Raw genomic sequence first — 19,231 nt, forward strand, 5'->3', positions numbered from 1 at the left:
GATTCTGAGGAAATCTTGTTTCATTGTGCACGCCGTCCTTTTACTTCCAAATTAGAATCTGTTTCATTAATTGTAGTTTCCACACTGCGTCGAGAAGCGTAAGTATACCGCGACAAGAAAAAGGTATGTTACGAATTTATGCGAGTTATATTGTGATAGGTATCGTCGAGTGAAGGAATCGTGTTCGGGCCGTGGTCTTGACTAGATGTAGGCCGCACCTCATTTTGTCGAATAAAGTGGTATTCGGGTGGTTCGGGGACTCGGATCTTAATTCTGTTTTCAGATTTTGCAGTCGCCAGTTTAGCTTAACACTCAATAGAACTGGACCCATGAAATTTCGGGGATTTTTGGTGGAATTACCTCGGGGTAAAGTTACATAGGAAAACCGCATGTTAAATTTTCGTCGCCGAAGGACTTTATTTTTTATTACGAAATTCATCCTGACTTCGCCTCTAGGAGGATAGAGGGGTATCTGTACATAACGGGAACCTTTATTTGGCGAAGATTGGGCAAAAAACTGACCGAGTTATTCAAAATATGGACTTATAAAAAATTAGTTTCTTAACGCTGTAAACGCAGTGACGTCATCACGTCCCCGGCACGACTCTATTCCGAGGAAATTTTGATTTTATGGTGCACGACTCCATTTCACAACGAATTTGAATTCTGTGTACAGTTTTGCCACGAAAATGAGGTCCCCGCATCGAGTGTGGTATCTTATTTGGTGAAATTCGGTCGATTTGAAGTGGTGAAAATAAAATGTGATCGTGGAAAATCGTAGTGAGGGGCCATTTTGAATCAGATCACCGGGTTACTTATGGTAGATAGGAACACCACTAGGTCAGTAAGGACAACCTTTATTTTGCGAAAATCGGACAAATATTGACCGACTTATGGAAAATATTAACTTATATAAAATTGCGGTTTTAAGGCTGTAAACGCAGTGACGTCATCACGTCCCACGGCACAACTTCGATTCTGAGGAGATATTGTTTCATTGTGCACACCGTCATTACAACGAATTCAAATCCCGTTTCCAGTCCTGCAGCGATAGTGATGTCCCTGCATTTTATTTCGTGGGGTATTACTAATTTGTGCAAGTTATATTCTCGTAGTTATCGTGTTCGGGCCGTGGTCTTGACTAGACCGCACCTCATTTTGATGACTTGACTTGGCGAGATGTAGGCCGCACCTCATTTTGTCGAATAAAGTCTTATTCGGGTGGTTCGGGGACTTGGATCTTTATTCTGTTTTCAGATTTTGCAGTCGCCAGATTAGCTTAACACTCAATAGAACTGGACCCGCGAAATTTCGGGGATTTTTTGTGGAATTACCTCGGGGTAAAGTTACATAGGAAAGCCCCATGTTGAATTTCCGTCGCCGAAGGACTTTATTTTTGTTGCGAAATTCATCCTGACTTCGCCTATAGGAGGATGGAGGGGTATCTGTGGGTAGCGGGGGCCTTTGTTTGGCGAGGATTGGGCGGGAATTGGCCGAGTCGTTGGAGGTATTGACTTATATAGGGTTGGTTTTCTAAGGCTGGGGCGCAGTGGCGTCGTCGCGTCCCCGGCACGAGGGTCGATTCTGAAGAAATCTTGTTTCATTGTGCACGCCTTCGTTTTACTTCCAAATTAGAATCTGTTTCATTAATTGTTGTTCCCACACTGCGTCGAGAAGCGTAAGTATACCGCGACAAGAAAAAGGTATGTTACGAATGTATGCGAGTTATATTGTGATAGGTATCGTCGAGTGAAGGGGTCGCGTTCGGGCCGTGATCTTGCCTAGATGTAGGCCGCACCTCATTTTGTCGAATAAAGTGGTATTCGGGTGGTTCTGGTATTTGGGACCGCAGGGACGGAAAGTGCAGGTTCGGGGTGCCAATCACTCTCGCTAGCCGGCCCACTCTGAAGGCTCGGATCGGGACACCAGGATTCATTCCGGTCGCCCGGTCGGCCCGGAGGTGGGGGTGCGGGACTTGTCACGGAATATCAAAACAAACGGCCTACCGGGGCCACCCAAAAGTCGGGCGTGAGGGGCGCGTCCACTAATGGAACGCCTCTCGCTTCCCAAATCGAGGGCCACGTGGTCAGGAGAACCTCGTCCCTTCTGGTTGCCTTGCCGTCCCACCGTGAGCGCTGGTCAGGGTGTACTTCAAGCTAAGCTTAAGTGTCAAGTGTTAAGTTCCTCCTTGCCCTCGCAAGGGAAAGGCTAGGGTCAAGCTCTCCCAAATTTCCAAACACTAGAAATCGGACGTCTCAAATTAATTAATTAATTTGTTAATACATCTCAATCGCCCGCGACTTCTCCAGCGCGGGCGTCGAACCAGCTCATTTCCGGTGCGACCGGGCCGAGTATCGGCCCGGCCATGGCCGAAGCCGTTGATTCCGCCGTAGCACGCTAACGCATAGGCTCGCGCGTCCCTGGTCCGCCGGGGCTCCGCGGGTGTCCTACCGTGCCTGACGCCGCTATTCTCTCAACTTTCGGGAGTAGGCGCCGGTGCCCGGGGACGGATTTCGCTGTCTAAACATGGTAGCGCTAGGCCAGTGGGATCGCCGGGACCCACGTGCACTCACAAGTTGTTCTGCGCGTGGGCGGCAGTATCAGACCGGGGCGCCCAAACGCTCCCCGGCTAAAGTTCATCCTGAAAGCGCCCACATTGTGCGGACAAACTCCACCAATTGGCCGGTCACACTGTGCCTATCGGCCGGCCTCGAAGACCGAAATTGTGGCGGTTACCGATCCTTCGGGTTCGTAACTATGCCACTCTGTGGCATAGCAAAATTTCACACTAAATGGTGTTTCTGAGAGAACACTTTCTGCGAGAATACGCAAGAATGGAGCCGGTCAAGTAGAATTCTATTCCTTTACACCCGAGTTGATGTATTTAAGATATGAAGATATGAGGACTCAGATGAAAAAAACAAAAGAGCCAAAATCCTCCAAAAAAATAAAATACTGGTACACAAACCTTGATGCCTTTTACAGTTTACACCACTTATAGAGAGCTTCGTAAGCGAACCTCTATGCCAATTGCATGTATATGTAAATCCATTCAAAATTTCATTTTCATTTCAAATTTCACAATTCTTTTTTTCTAATTTCACAAAAAAAAACATTTCAAATTTTCCCCCATTCCCTTGGGAACAAAATTTCATGTTGTCATTTGAAATGTTCCTTCCATGACCCGCCATGTTGTCCCTTCCATGATCCGCCATCTTGCTCACGTGATCTTGCTTTGGTCTGGCGCGACCGACAAATTATTTTCACCTGGTGATTAATATATATATATATATATATATATATATATATATATATATATATATATATATATACGTATATATATATTTATTTATTTATTTATATATATATATATATATATATATATATATATATATAAATTATATATATATATATATATATGTATATATATATATATATATAAATTATATATATATATATATATATATATGTATATATATGTATATATATATGTATATATATGTATATATATGTATATATATGTATATATATATATATATATATATATATATATATATATATGTAGTATATATATATATATATATATATATATATATATATATATATATATATATATAAATTCATTTCTTCATTTATTGTTCATTGTTCGCTTTTTCATAAAAGCATCTTGCTCACGTGATCTTGCTTTGGTCTGGCGCGACCGATAAATTATTTTCACCTGTTGATTAAAATTATTTTCACCTGGTGATTAAAATCAATAAATTACAATACAGTACTGTACAGAACGGATTTTGAATTCGAAACCGCTCATCATTTATGCCAGATACACCGGATTCAGTTTTCCGCCAGCTACACCGACTTCATTTAAGCCAGGTACACCGATTTCAGTACGTACCTGGTCCAGTCGACTAGAAGTCTAGACTATATAGCCTACAGTAGGTAAGTCCTGCATTCTATCTCAATCTATCCATTCAATAAAATTAATTTGAATTTTAATTCTAAGCCCAAGATCAAACAACCTAGCCTAGCTCGGCCTAGAAGTACAGATGTTTGTGAGGGCTGCATACTCGATCGACTGACTATTGTCGACGAAGCTCTCACTCTACGCAATGCGTATTCATATTATAACATGTTCAATTACTCTCTCAGGTTAATGAAATTTAGGTTTTATACCTGAAACTATACGGTCTGGGTTCAGTCGATACCGAAAGGTTCAAGGATTTTTCTCATGCTAACCTTTGTTATTTGCCCCCATTGGTCTTAGTCCGAAACGGGGACTTATAGATTGGGTCTCGTCCGTCCGTCCGTCCGTCCATCAGTGTGTGTGTGTGTGTGCATCCACAACCATATATCGGAACTGTATTGTGCCATTTTGTTCATACTTGGCAAAAAGACCGTACATCATGGTTTACATATGAACGTCATTTTGTTTCACGAGGCGATCTAAGATGGCCGACTGGCGGCCATTTTAGTTGTAAAAAACCTGACTGAGCACGTCCTCAAGCATTTCTCGGACATGCATTTCCTATGTTGTTCAAACTTGGCACACATATTAGGAATGATGGCTTACATATGCACGCAAGTATATTTTTCAGATCATATCCAAGATGGTCGACTGGTGGCCATTTTGTTACTTAAACCTCTCCCCAACAATTTCTAGGACATGCATGGTCCAATTTTGTTCAAATTTGGCACAACCATAGTACATGACTACACACCCATGCACCACACTTTATTTTGTGATCCTATCAAAGATGGCCGACTGGTAGACTATCGGCCATTTTATTTGTAACAAAACCCGATATTGACAACATCCTCAACCATTAACGGACGCATGCAAGCTATCTCCGGCGGGAGCAACGCTGGGAGCTCTAATTACCCGTGTGATTGAATGGAGCAGCCAACTTGTTAACGAGGCACCAATTGCCAATTAGCACTAACTTTTTGTGGTATTTAATGAGGTATGAGGAGGGAGGGTGCAGGAAAGTTCCGACCAAAGATAGCCGATTGGCAGCCTTTAACTCCCCACAGCAAAATTGCTAAAATCACTGTGGCTGTGACATTTTATGTGTTTTTCTCAGCCATCTTGGATAGAAAAACGAACCTTAACCGATCAACACGAAACTTCACAAACGTGATCCCCTACCCAGACATATGCAGAGTGATGGCATCTACCCGTTGTCGGACTATGCGGAGGCATATTGGCGACACACACATTGTTCTAGTTCTTCTTGTTTAACCCTTTCATTCTGAAAAGTTAATTATTCGCAATTCTTCTGAAAAGTCAATTTCTGAAAAATTTTCTTTTTCTGAAAAAAAAAAAAAATTCTTTTGAAAAAAAAAAATTCTTCTGAAAAAAAACTGAAAAGTCGCACCATGCCATCCTTTGAAGCGAGGTTAAGCCAGGGGCGTGTTCCTTTAGCAAGCAGCTCGCAAACTGCTCGCAAAGCAGCTCGCTTAATAATTTGCTTGGCTTGACAAGTGGCTTGGTGAGTAATAGAAATGTAAGCAGCAAACAATAGCAAGCAAGAGCAAGCCGCTTGCTAAAGGAACACGCCCCCGGGTGTCCCATCTGCTCGCATTCGCTTGGTGAATGTTAAAAAATCCATAATGCCTTTCAAAAGGAGTAGGCCATAGTGTGCCTGTCTTCTGGCTAATTTCCCTATTTCCTTCCCTAACCTACAGCCACAGCATCATATCACTATGGAGTGGCCACCTGTCAAGGGTTCGTTTTCAACAGAATGGATCGTGTGTGTGTAATTCAATAATTTATTGCCCAATCGGATTGGCTTTCTATTGAAGGATGATATTAGGACCATTGTATACAGTGTAGTACCATATGCCAATAGGATGCAGGTCGATTGGCACAATGACGGTTATTTGAGGGCCACCACAAGATGTTGACCTTCAGGAACCCAATGACTCGTTATGGGAGGAATGCAAGGACAAGAGATAACTCACCTACATCTTTAAACTTTTGAAACTTTCGCATCATTAACATCTGCCAGCAATCAATGCCAGCAGACAGAGCCCCTACTTGATGACATTCCATCCGACAGATGGCACACTTTTTGATGCAATACTCGCCTGCGCTGAGCCAGTGTGAAAGTTTACAGCTCGGTTGAGGATCGAACTCACACTATCGATAGCCGAAAGACAAGTTTACCATCTCTGCACCATTCTGTGAGACATTGTCTCGGTATAAATGAATGTGCATTGTTTTGTGATAATGTCTATCAATTCAGGCAGACGAGTCATTGTCGAATGCCCATAAATCTCGAGAAACGAATGAAGAAAAGCAATAAACGCTTTCATCTCCACCTCTGATCACACTCTTCTTCTCCTCCCCACCTCCATCCCACCGTTCCCCACCTGATGGTGATCCGTTGTCGATTTCAGGAAGCTTCATGTAAGTGGAATCTTAATTTAATTGGCCGTTGATATAAGCGAAAATGTAATGTCGTGTTTCTTTTTTGACCCATTTGTTCAAATGGTATGAATTTAATTGATCCAAACGTGCTCACCTCATTCAAGTCCACAATTGGCAAAAGTCATGGTACATGCACAGAGAATGGTGGCCTTGCATGCAGAGGTGTGGAGCTGCGGAGGTGTGCACATGTGGAGGTGTGGGGCTGCGGAGGTGTGGGGTTGCGGAGGTGTGGAGCTGCAGAGGCGTGGAGCTGTGGAGGTGTGAGGCTGCGGAGGTGTTGATCTACGGAGGTGTGGGGCTGCAGAGGTGTGGGGCTGCGGAGGTGTGGATCTGCGGAGGTGTGGGGCTGCAGAGGTGTGGAGCTGCGGAGGTGTGGGGCTGCAGAGGTGTGGAGCTGCGGAGGTTTGGGGCTGCAAAGGTGTGGAGCTGCGGAGGTGTGGGGCTGCAGAGCTGTGGAGGTGTGGGGCTGTGCAGATGTGGAGGTGTGGGGCTGCGGAGGTGTGGAGGTGTGGGGCTGTGGAGGTGTGGGGTTGCGGAGGTGTGGAGCTGCGGAGGCGTGGAGGTGTGAGGCTGCGGAGGTGTGGGCCTGCGTAGGTGTGGAGCTGCGGAGGTGTGGGGCTGCGGAGGTGTGGGGCTGCAGGGGTGTGGGGCTGCAAAGGTGTGGAGCTGCGGAAGTGTGGGGCTGTGGAGGTGTGGAGCTGCGCATGTTTGGGGCAGCAAAGGTGTGGAGCTGCGGAGGTGTGGGGCTGCAGGGGTGTGGAGCTGCGGAGCTGTGTTAAACGCATTTACAGCAATATCTGTGTGTTCATGCATGCCAGCCCCTCTGTGCTTTTGTTTATTTGACAACAGATACTTGTACGGAACGGCTTTTAATTGCACTGGGATTCGGGGCAGTCGGAGGTAATTTCGACAGCCTCAGCCAAAATTGCCCTGCCAGTTGAAATGGATTACCGGGCCAGTGAATGGCGTACCAAGGCTCCAGTCTAATCTCCATCTCAGGCCTTGAGGCTGCGCGTCCGGTCCGGATTGTCCCTAACATCCGGCCATGAGCAATGACCTCATGAAGATTTCGACTGCTTTGATAATAAGTGTGTTGCTTAATGCCAACTGAACTGAACCAACCTCCGTTCCATCTTGCTCCTTCTGCAACAAGAAGCCAACCGGTCTATTTACACCTGTGCCACACTCGCCTTTAAGCCGTCTATCCTGGGTTTGAATCGGATCGGACATGCCTGCATCCAGTGTGAATTGTCCTCTGTCCACAGTTTTATGCACCGGTCAGACAAAGAAGAATGAATCTCCATTTTTTTTTCTCTCCAGTGCTAAGATTAGGTGGAATATTTAGACAGGGCTTTGGAAGCATTTGCCATGAACGTGGCATTTTGCCTCTTTCCCTCTTCAAATATTAACTCAAGGCATTGCTTGCCACCCGTCAAACAACGATATTATTCTTTGTTTCGCCATAAAGGAAACGTGCTGTCATTCTGCTGGAGAGCCGGTCGCACTTCTGCGCATCATTTGATCCGCTCCTCCATGCCTGTTTCTTCTCAAAGTAAGGAAATGAAAGAATTGATAATAAAAGCAGATACTTCCTCCCCACTCCCCCTTCCAACCCATAATCTCAATCTCCCACCTCCCAACTCCAACCTTTCATTGCAATCTTTTATTATTATTATTAATTATTATTATTATTATTACCTTTCCGCCTTCAACAGGGCACTTGTCGTTGGAGGAAGTCGAGTGGTTTGCTCGTGTCTTTAATGGCTGACATTTTTGACAATTATTGATAATTCTCTGCAGGGCTGAATAGTTTAAGTTTTGTATCCCACTGATCGGCCGGATCTGGATTCGGACCTGAACCAAAATCTAATTGCTTGTTCTTGTCGCCTAACCGACTCATACACCAAGTTTTGTTATAATTCATCCATAAATTTTCGAAATATCATGTTATATATCATTTTTGGCCCTATCACTCAATGGTGAATAATCAATTGAGAAATTAAATTTTTTTCTATGATCCGGATCCGTATTCGGATCTTCACCAAAATCGAAACATTTTGAAAAATCGAAACGTCCATAACTTTTTGAGATATCCGGCTATGTATCGGTTTTTGCCATATAGCTCACTGGTGAAGAATGACTTTTAAAATTCTGGTAGCTAGATCCGGATCTGGATCTGCACCAAAATTGAATCAATTATTCCTTGTCACACATCCAACCTCTCCACAAAATTTCGTCCGAATCTGTCCACAAATTTTTGAGATATCCTGTTCACAAACAAACAGGCAGACAGGGTAAAAATATAACCTCCACCTTCGGTGGCGCAGGTAACAATGTTTGGGATAATTCTGTTCAGTCTATAGTTTTTTGTAACAATACTTTTTACTTTTCATCCTGAGCTTGGTGTTGGCTTAACGGTTAAGGTGGCTGGCTTGAGATCTTAGGGTCTTGAATTTGAGCCCCTGTCGTGCCATTGAATAACACAAGGTGGGTTGATTCAACCTTCCAAAGTCGGCAAAACTGAGTACCAGCTTACGAGTAACAGGGACACTGCATCAGTGACACAGCAACAATAGGGTGTCCACATCTGTTTGTATTCAGACGTCTTCTTCTGTATCTTAAAATAACCGAAATAGTTTTTTAAAAAAACAATGACAATTGATGGTTTTATGCAACCTTCACCTTTGAGCTTTAGATCTAAAAAAATAATCAGTTTCTAGCTTTTGATTGGTGAACCAATTCTGTGACCCAATATGCAAATTTTTAAATTTTCAGGTCAATCAGGTAAAAATTAATGATTTCTACGTGACACTGGCCTTTGATCTTTTGACCCAGTTATTAATTTTTCTTCTCCATATTCTCAAAATAAAGCTTCAGTGAAAATTTGATGACAAAACTCAAAATGGTAAATTTAAATTTCAGGTTAATTGGATGAAAATTGATGATTTTAGGTGACACTGACCTTTAACCTTTTGTCAAAATTATGAATTTACCTTCTCCGTATTATCATAGTAAAGCTTCAGTGAAAATTTGATGACAAAACTCAAATGTTAAATTGAAATCTCAGGTCATTTGGATGAAAATTGATGATTTTATGTGATGCTGACCTTTAACCTTTTGACAAAATTATTAATGTCCCTTCTCCGTATTATCATAACTAGCATCGGTACCTGCCCTACAGTCGGGGCTTCAATTGGGAGGCCCAAATGAAAAGGCAAAATATCAGAAATTAAAGGCTTTTTTTATTTTAAACGATTCATATAAACATCCGTTGAGTCATATCACACGCAAATCATCAAAATCTAAACAGTACATGGCGCCCATTTTGAAAAAAGATTGAATTCTGCAAAACGGAAGCGGCCGCTACACGTCTTTCTCAGTCGCACGTTTATGTGTGAAGCGTGCGCGCCGAATCTATAACACGGAAGCGGCGGCTACACCTGTTTCTCAGTCGCTTTGCACACGCTGCCGTGTTACTTCGGAGCCGCACGTTTACATAGGAAGAGTCGTCAGGAGTCGATCTACTCTCTCCTGGTACGTAGAATTTCAACAACAGCCCCATCACTGTTCATATCGGTAAATATTATTCCATCGTGTTTGGAAAAACTGAAAAATTGGAAAACTTGGAAAACTTGGAAAAACAATATAGCCTATTTTACTCCCAGGGGTCCCAGTAATACCCACCCAAAATATCATTGCGATCAGTTGCGCCGTTTTTGCGGTACCTTCGAACGGACGGACGGACATTTGGTGAATTATAGTAAGATTAAGCTTCGGTGAAAATTTGATGACAAACCTCAAATGGTAAAAATGTTACGGCCTGGACAGACACACACACAGACACAGACAGACACAAAAGTGATTGCAAACCCCTCTCTCCTGCTGTGAAAGTAACGGGATAACAACAACAACAACAATGTTTCAAGTTAAGATATTCTCTGTTCTCCGTGAATTATGTTTAATCACAGGAGCGAATGATACACGTAACTGTATTGCAGGGAAACTTAGGGAAAAGTACGGATTTTGTTAACACCATACGTTCATTTCTGCTTTAGACCACACACTGTATACCAGCAATACTTGCAGCATATAGCAGGGAATGGATTTATACCTTTTTTGCCCCTTAAAACTTTAGTCGCTTGCTTGACTCATCACTGCAACTAGGTGTGAAATGGGTTGCAGATTATATTGTGTCATGTGGAATTCCCAAAAACTCAATAACATTGCATAAGCAATACCATTTGGGGTGACATGTCAAGTGGTATCTGTTTGGGAGGTTTTCTCGCTTAAAGGAAGGGGATATAGATACATCTTTAAGAAGTAGCAATTCACCGCGTGGATGCTTTGATTTCTTTTTGCTGGGAAGAATCAGGTGTCGAAGTCAGCCTTGAAATTAGGCCTTCTTGTGCAGAGACCAAGAGTTTGTATTATTACAAACCTTTCTGTTTGACTGTAACCATGACCAATGAAATGTAAAATAGAATATATTTTCAGGAAATGCACATTGGTAAAAACTGTTTAAGTTTAATTGACAGTGAATATTACAAAGCGTTGAATTAACTTCTCATTATTGGAGTAGTCAATGTTTATGACTTCATAGTCTGATTGTATTGTAGCTTGGATGTCTTATCAGTTATCTTATCACATACGTATAAATACCAGGATATTTTTACGTTCCCATCAGGTGGATTTCTCTGGATGAAAATTGTACATTTTTGACATCATATTGGGTGTACAGTTGTACCATGACAAGTCCTATAATAAAATAAAAAACAAGAAAGCATCTGAAAATGCAAAGTCCGTCCACGTCCGTTTGTATTCGGACGTCTTCTTCTTCTTCCATATGTTAAAATTAAGGAAAACATTTTTTTTTAATGCAAAATGAAAATTGATGATTTTATGAATTTTATTTACCTTTAGATAAAATTTTAAAAATCAGCTTTTAGCTTTTGATTGGTGAACCAATTTTGTGACCCAATATGCAAATTCTTAAAATTTCAAGTCAATTGGATGAAAATTTATGATTTTATGCAACCTTGCCCTTTGAATTTTTGATCTAAAAACAATCGATTTCCACCTTGATTAGTGAACCAATTCAGTGACATGCTATGCAAATTCTATAAATCTAAGGTAAACCGTGTGAAAATTGGTGATTTTTCTGAACCTTGACCTTTGACCTTTTGATCTAAAAAAAAAATCAGCCTGTAGCTTTTCATATGCAAATTCTTAAAACTCAGGTCAATCGGATGAAAATTGATCTTTCTATATATGTATCTTTCTTGAAATCTTTCTTGAAAGTAAATGGGCCAAGCAGGAATCCATGGAGGAACTTGTACATGCATTCCATGCAGAAACCACAAAGGCACTTGGTAGAGAGCATAAATCCGCCAGGCTGTAAAGTTTTTTTTTTTTTTTTTTTTTTTTGTATACAATATCGAGGCTCGTGAAAGAGCGAACATTAATCACACAGAAAGACAAACCGACACATAAAACATATAACATAGGGAGCGGTAGACAACATGGGGAGAGAGGGGGAAGGACACAAACACAACATTTGAGAGCAGGGACCGAGAGACATGGAGACATCGAGAGATCTGAGAGAGGGCGAGGGCTTTGGGGGGGGGGGGGGGGCGTGGGAAGGGGGCAGTGGGAGAGGTATAAAACATATGGACACTGCCAGGACTTCCAGGAAAGAAGTTGGAATTTCAAACAAGGTGGATCTGGGGTGAATTAGCGGGGGTAGAAAAGATCAAGGTTTTGGATGGGGGAAGATAAGAGATGGTGGTGAACAGCTGTTTTAAAGACCTGGAGGGAGGAGTGGGATTGAAGGGAGTGAGGGAGTTTGTTCCAGAGGCGGGAGAAAAGAGGAATGAAAGAGTGAAGGTGAGCGGAGAGCCGAGATTTCGGCAGTTTAACCATCAGAGGGTTGCTGGCAGATCTTGTGCGACCTACGTTTACTTTTTCTATCCAACTGATAGGCCGGATCTGGATCCGGAGCTGAACAAAAATCTAATCAATTTGTTATTGTTGCCTAACCGACTCATTCACAAAGTTTTGTCATAATCAGTCCACAGCGTTTTGAGATATCTTGTTCACAGACAGACAGACAAACAGACAGGGGTGAAAACATAACCTCACCCACCATTGGTGGTGAAGGTACAGTAATTAAGACATTAGGATAAACAAGTACACTTGAATATGTAATATGACCCGACTGCAAAGCCGCAATTAGCCGGCGAAGCCAAGCCTCCTGCCACTATTTTACCCATCACTATGGCATCAGTGGGTTAGGTAGTTGGTAGTAGGTAGGTGCAGTAGGTACCGTACCTAGTTCAAAATGACACCATTTGCATTCTGAATGAGATTAAAATTTATAAAATTTACTTCTTGATTAATTCGGTGAATTCCTTCTCAACTTCGGATATTTCCGGCCGTGAAAAACTATCCCCTACGGCCGCGAGATTTCTAAAAAAATAATTCTTCGTCAATTTTAGAATATTTGACGCCGTTTTCAGCCTCCGAAACGCGGTAATAAGCTTTTTTGAAATAGTAGGGCATGCCCGTACTATATATATATCTAAAATTATATCCCCCCCCCTCTATTTACATGAAATGGTTTGGTTCATTCGCAAAGCCAAAGCGAACGGCTTGCGAGTACGGTGACAATCCCCCCCCTCTATTTACATGAAATGGTTTGGTCCAAAGCGAACGGCTTGCGAGTACGGTGACAATCCCCCCCCTCTATTTACATGAAATGGTTTGGTCCAAAGCGAACGGCTTGCGAGTACGGTGACAATCCCCCCCCTCTATTTACATGAAATGGTTTGGTCCAAAGCGAACGGCTTGCAGAGTTTGGTAAATAAATCGCCATAGCTCGGTAACTACTTCTCCGATTAATATGAAACCTTGAAAAGGCACATCCTCGGGTCCCCAGCAATATACCTGGCAAGTTTAAAGTATATCGGACCCGTGGTTGTCGAGAAACAGCGGTCACAGACAAACAAACAAACACACAGACACACAGACACACAGAGATTACTGGAATTATAGATAGATGTTTTCAAATGCTCGAATCTCATTGGTTCCGGTGTTTGGTGAAGATTTTCGTTTAAGATACCCAGGGCCCGTGCTGGCCCGGGGAACGAGGTTGGTCTTAAAGTATTTTAATTATAAATTAGAGGTGCATAGAGATTGTGAAACAAACAAAGACATGTGAAACAAACTCCTATTGAACTTTTTCGCAATTTTTTATGCATACTTCCGCATCTGCAAGATGGCGGCCTCCATGGAGCGATTTGGTGCGTCAAAGCTTCGAAATTCTCAAGGGATCTAGCAAAATCTGGCTTTTCAACATAATACGTACGCGTTCATTCACAACACCGGCTTCGCCAGCTAATATGACCCTACTGCAAAGCCGCAACGAGCCGGCGAAGCCAAAGCCTCTATTGAACCTTTTCGCAATTGTTTATGCATTCTTCCGCATCCGCAAGATGGCGGCCTCCATGAAGCGATTTTGTGCGTCAAAGCATCGAAATTCTCAAAGGATCCAGCAAAATCTGGCTTTGCAACATAATACGCGTTCATTCACAACACCGGCTTCGCCGGCTATTATTTCATTATCTGAGTGTGACATATTATAGAGAATGTGGTGTTGAAGCCACAGTGTTTTATTTAATCTATCTATAATTCCAGTAATCTCTGTGTGTATGTCTGTGTGTATGTCTGTGACCGCTGTTTCTCGACAACCACGGGTCCGATATACTTGAAACTTGCCAGGTATATTGCTGGGGACCTGAGGATGTGCCTTTTCAAGGTTTCATATTAATCGGACAAGTAGTTACCGAGATATGTCCAAAAAACGATTCAACCAATCAGAGAGCAGCGAGCTATCACGTGTGCCGAACGTGCCGAACAGACTCTGCCTCGGACGGCACATTTGAGAGCGTATTCATTTATTTCATGTTGGCAAACTATGTTGCCGCTATGTTGGCGTTAAACTATGTTTTAAAACTAATTAAAACTAATTTGCGATTCTTTCGCTTTCCTGCGCGTTTGTGCACGCTATGGCGATTTCTTTACCAAACTCCGCAAGCCGTTCGCTTTGGACCAAACCATTTCATGTAAATAGAGGGGGGGGATTGTCACCGTACTCGCAAGCCGTTCGCTTTGGACCAAACCATTTCATGTAAATAGAGGGGGGGGATTGTCACCGTACTCACAAGCCGTTCGCTTTGGACCAAACCATTTCATGTAAATAGAGGGAGGGGATTGTCACCGTACTCGCAAGCCGTTCGCTTTGGCTTTGCGAATGGACCAAACCATTTCATGTAAATAGAGGGGGGGGGATATAATTTTACATATATATATAGTACGGGCATGCCCTAGTATTCATAATTTACAATATACTAGCTTTGTCATGGTGTACAGACATGGGGTTTCGTGTTTCTACCCATGTCTTTTGCAAACCAATCAGAGAGGGGAGACAGAGAGATGGGAGGCGAAACACACACAGGAGATAAAAATAAGAGAAAAAGAGGAGGAATGGAGAAACCTCCCAGACATCACCACACATCCATGCTGGGACTCTTCATCTTCAATTCCTTTGCAGACGGTCCTTCCTAAGCAAAGCCATTATGAGAGCAGATCTCCCGAACTCTGGAGGACTGGCGACCACTGACTGTGGCTCTTAAGCAGCAATGCCAGGCTGCACAAGATTTTCCTGTTTATAACTTGACACATGGTTCTTTCTGCAACAAGTCTACAACAGAGACTGTGACTGAAAATGTCGTCATCTTTTCCACCTTGTGTTCATGGCATTAAATATTGTTGTAATTTAATAACACGAGCACACCCGCTCCTTAATGGAGTGGCAGGAAGGGTCATTCCTTTCTGGGGTATACGACATTCTTGGGAATCATACGTGGTTGTGCTTTATAATATTTTTTACTTCTGGTTGGAGTGCTCCCATGAAAACGGAACAATATGCTGTTTATACACATCAACACGGTGTTTGGTAAAGGAGGAAACACCGCTTGGGGAGAGGGATATTATTAGCATTAATATTGTTTTGTAATAACATTAATATTATGATAGCATCATTGTACACCGCTCCTTTCCTATGCCATCTCCAGGCATTGCAAATCGTCATTGCCGGGCACCGAAGGGGGCTCGGCAGTGACGCACGCTGAAAGAGAGTACTCAGTTTTCACTCTGGTTGTTTGTTTGTTTGTTTGTTTGTTTGTTTTCTTGTTGTACACCGCTCCTTTCCTATGCCATCTCCAGGCATTGAAAATCGTCATTGCTGGGCACCAAAGGGGGCTCGGCAGTGACGCACGCTGAAATAGAGGACTCAGTTTTCACTCTGGTTTCTTTCTTGTTTGTTTGTTTGTTGTACACCGCACCTTTCCAATGCCATCTCCAGGCATTGCAAATCGTCATTGTTGGGCACCGAAGGGGGCTCGGCAGTGACGCACGCTGAAAGGGAGTACTCAGTTTTCACTCTGGTTGTTTGTTTGTTTTCTTTCTTGGTTGTCCGGGCGATATCTCAGCCATCCTTTGAGCTAGGAAGCTGAAATTTCGGCACAGTAGTGAGCTAGTCCTTTGTCAAATACGGTATTTTTTGTTTTTTGAATAATCAATTAATTGAGGAGTTATTTAATTATTAGCGTTTAATTAAGTACTTATTTAATTAATTAAATTTCATTTCTCTCCTGACCATTATTAACTCAGGCACCTTTTGAGTTAGGAAGCTGATATTTGGACATGCCAATGACCAGGTGATTTGGCTGCAAAGGCTATTTTTGATTTATTAATTAATCAATTAATCGATTAATTATTTAATTATTCGATTAATGACAAAAAAATTTTTTTTTTTAAAGTTACAGATTCTGATGAAATCGTGGTAGTTTATGTGTTCTCTGACCAAATTGATTAATAATTTAATTTTTTTATGATTATTATTTATTTTCATTATTAATCATTTATTTATTTTCTTTCTCATTTGGCCAATATCTCAGGCACCTTTTGAGCTGGGAAGCTAATATTTGGACATGAGTGACCAAGTGATGTGGCTATCAAGGATATTTTTGATTTATTGATTAATCATTTCATCTATTAAGTATTTATTGATTAATCGATTAATTATTGATTAATCAATTAATTATTTAATTTTTTATTAATGACTTATTTAATTAAATTCCTAAAAGATACATCTTCGGATGAAGCACTTGTGGTTTAGTTATGCTTTTAGCCAATTGATTAAGAAAATATTTTGTGATAATCTTTTATTGATTTTAATTATACAATTAATCAATCAATTAGCGTACACCTCTCCCTCCCAATGCAGCCTCTATGAGGTGCACTGCGGTATTGCCGGGCGCCGCTGGCGCCCCGGCAATGCCGCGCTGTAGGATATTTAATTATTTGGCATGGGGGCGGTGTACTTTGAATGTATGTGTACTTGTTGTACACCGCTCCTTTCCTATGCCACCTCCAGGCATTGCAAATCGTCATTGCCGGGCACCGAAGGGGGCTTGGCAGTGACGCACGCTGAAAGAGAGTACTCAGTTTTCACTCTGGTTTCTTGTTTGTTTGTTTTCTTGTTTCCTTGGTTGTCCGGACGATATCTCAGCCATCCTTTGAGCTAGGAAGCTGAAATTTCGGCACAATAGTGAGCAAGTCCTTTGTCAAAAACGGTATTTTTTGTTTTTTGATTAATCAATTAATTGAGGAGTTATTTAATTATTAGCGTTTAATTAAGTACTTATTTAATTAATTAAATTTCATTTCTCTTCTGAACATTATTAACTCAGGCACCTTTTGAGTTAGGAAGCTGATATTTGGACATGCCAATGACCAGGTGATTTGGCTGCAAAGGATATTTTTGATTTATTAATTAATCAATTAATCGATTAATTATTTAATTATTCGATTAATGACAAAAAAATTTTTTTTTTTTAAAGTTACAGATTCTGATGAAATAGTGGTAGTTTATGTGTTCTCTGACCAAATTGATTACCAATTTAATTTTTTTATGATTATTATTTATTTATTTTCATTATTAATCATTTATTTATTTTCTTTCTCATTTGGCCAATATCTCAGGCACCTTTTGAGCTGGGAAGCTAATATTTGGACATAAGTGACCAAGTGATGTGGCTATCAAGGATATTTTTGATTTATTGATTAATCATTTCATCTATTAATTATTTATTGATTAATCGATTAATTATTTATTGAGTAATCAATTAATTATTTAATTTTTTATAAATGACTTATTTAATTAAATTTCTAAAAGATACATCTTCGGATGAAGCACTAGTGGTTTAGTTATGCGATTAGCCAATTGATTATGAAAACATTTTGTGATAATCTTTTATTGATTTTAATTATACAATTAATCAATCAATTAGTGTACACCTCTCCCTCCCAATGCAGCCTTAATGAGCTGCACTGCGGTATTGCCGGGCGCCGGAGGCGCCCCGGCAATGCCGCGCTGCAGCATATTTAATTATTTGGCATGGGGCGGTGTACTTTGAATGTATGTGTACTTGTTGTACACCGCTCCTTTCCTATGCCACCTCCAGGCATTGCAAATCGTCATTGCCGGGCACCGAAGGGGGCTCGGCAGTGACGCACGCTGAAAGAGAGTACTCAGTTTTCACTCTGGTTTCTTGTTTGTTGTACACCGCTCCTTTCCTATGCCATCTCCAGGCATTGCAAATCGTCATTGCCGGGCACCAAAGGGGGCTCGGCAGTGACGCACGCTGAAAGAGAGTACTCAGTTTTCACTCTGGTTTCTTGTTTTCTTGTTTGTTTGTTTTCTTGGTTGTCCGGGCGATATCTCAGCCATCCTTTGAGCTAGGAAGCTGAAATTTCGGCACAGTAGTGAGCAAGTCCTTTGTCAAATACGGTATTTTTTGTTTTTTGAATAATCAATTAATTGAGGAGTTATTTAATTATTAGCGTTTAATTAAGTACTTATTTAATTAATTAAATTTCATTTCTCTTCTGACCATTATTAACTCAGGCACCTTTTGAGTTAGGAAGCTGATATTTGGACATGCCAATGACCAGGTGATTTGGCTGCAAAGGATATTTTTGATTTATTAATTAATCAATTAATCGATTAATTATTTAATTATTCGATTAATGACCAAAAAAATTTTTTTTTTTAAGTTACAGATTCTGATGAAATAGTGGTAGTTTATGTGTTCTCTGACCAAATTGATTACTAATTTAATTTTTTTATGATTATTATTTATTTATTTTCATTATTAATCATTTATTTATTTTCTTTCTCATTTGGCCAATATCTCAGGCACCTTTTGAGCTGGGAAGCTAATATTTGGACATGAGTGACCAAGTGATGTGGCTATCAAGGATATTTTTGATTTATTGATTAATCATTTCATCTATTAATTATTTATTGATTAATCGATTAATTATTTATTGAGTAATCAATTAATTATTTAATTTTTTATAAATGACTTATTTAATTAAATTTCTAAAAGATACATCTTCGGATGAAGCACTAGTGGTTTAGTTATGCGATTAGCCAATTGATTATGAAAATATTTTGTGATAATCTTTTATTGATTTTAATTATACAATTAATCAATCAATTAGTGTACACCTCTCCCTCCCAATGCAGCCTCAATGAGCTGCACTGCGGTATTGCCGGGCGCCGGAGGCGCCCCGGCAATGCCGCGCTGCAGCATATTTAATTATTTGGCATGGGGCGGTGTACTTTGAATGTATGTGTACTTGTTTGTTTTCTTGTTTCCTTGGTTGTCCGGACGA

This window comes from Myxine glutinosa, chromosome 4 (assembly GCF_964187855.1).
Source record: "Myxine glutinosa chromosome 4, kmMyxGlut1.1, whole genome shotgun sequence".
Classification (NCBI taxonomy): Eukaryota; Metazoa; Chordata; class Myxini; order Myxiniformes; family Myxinidae; genus Myxine; species Myxine glutinosa.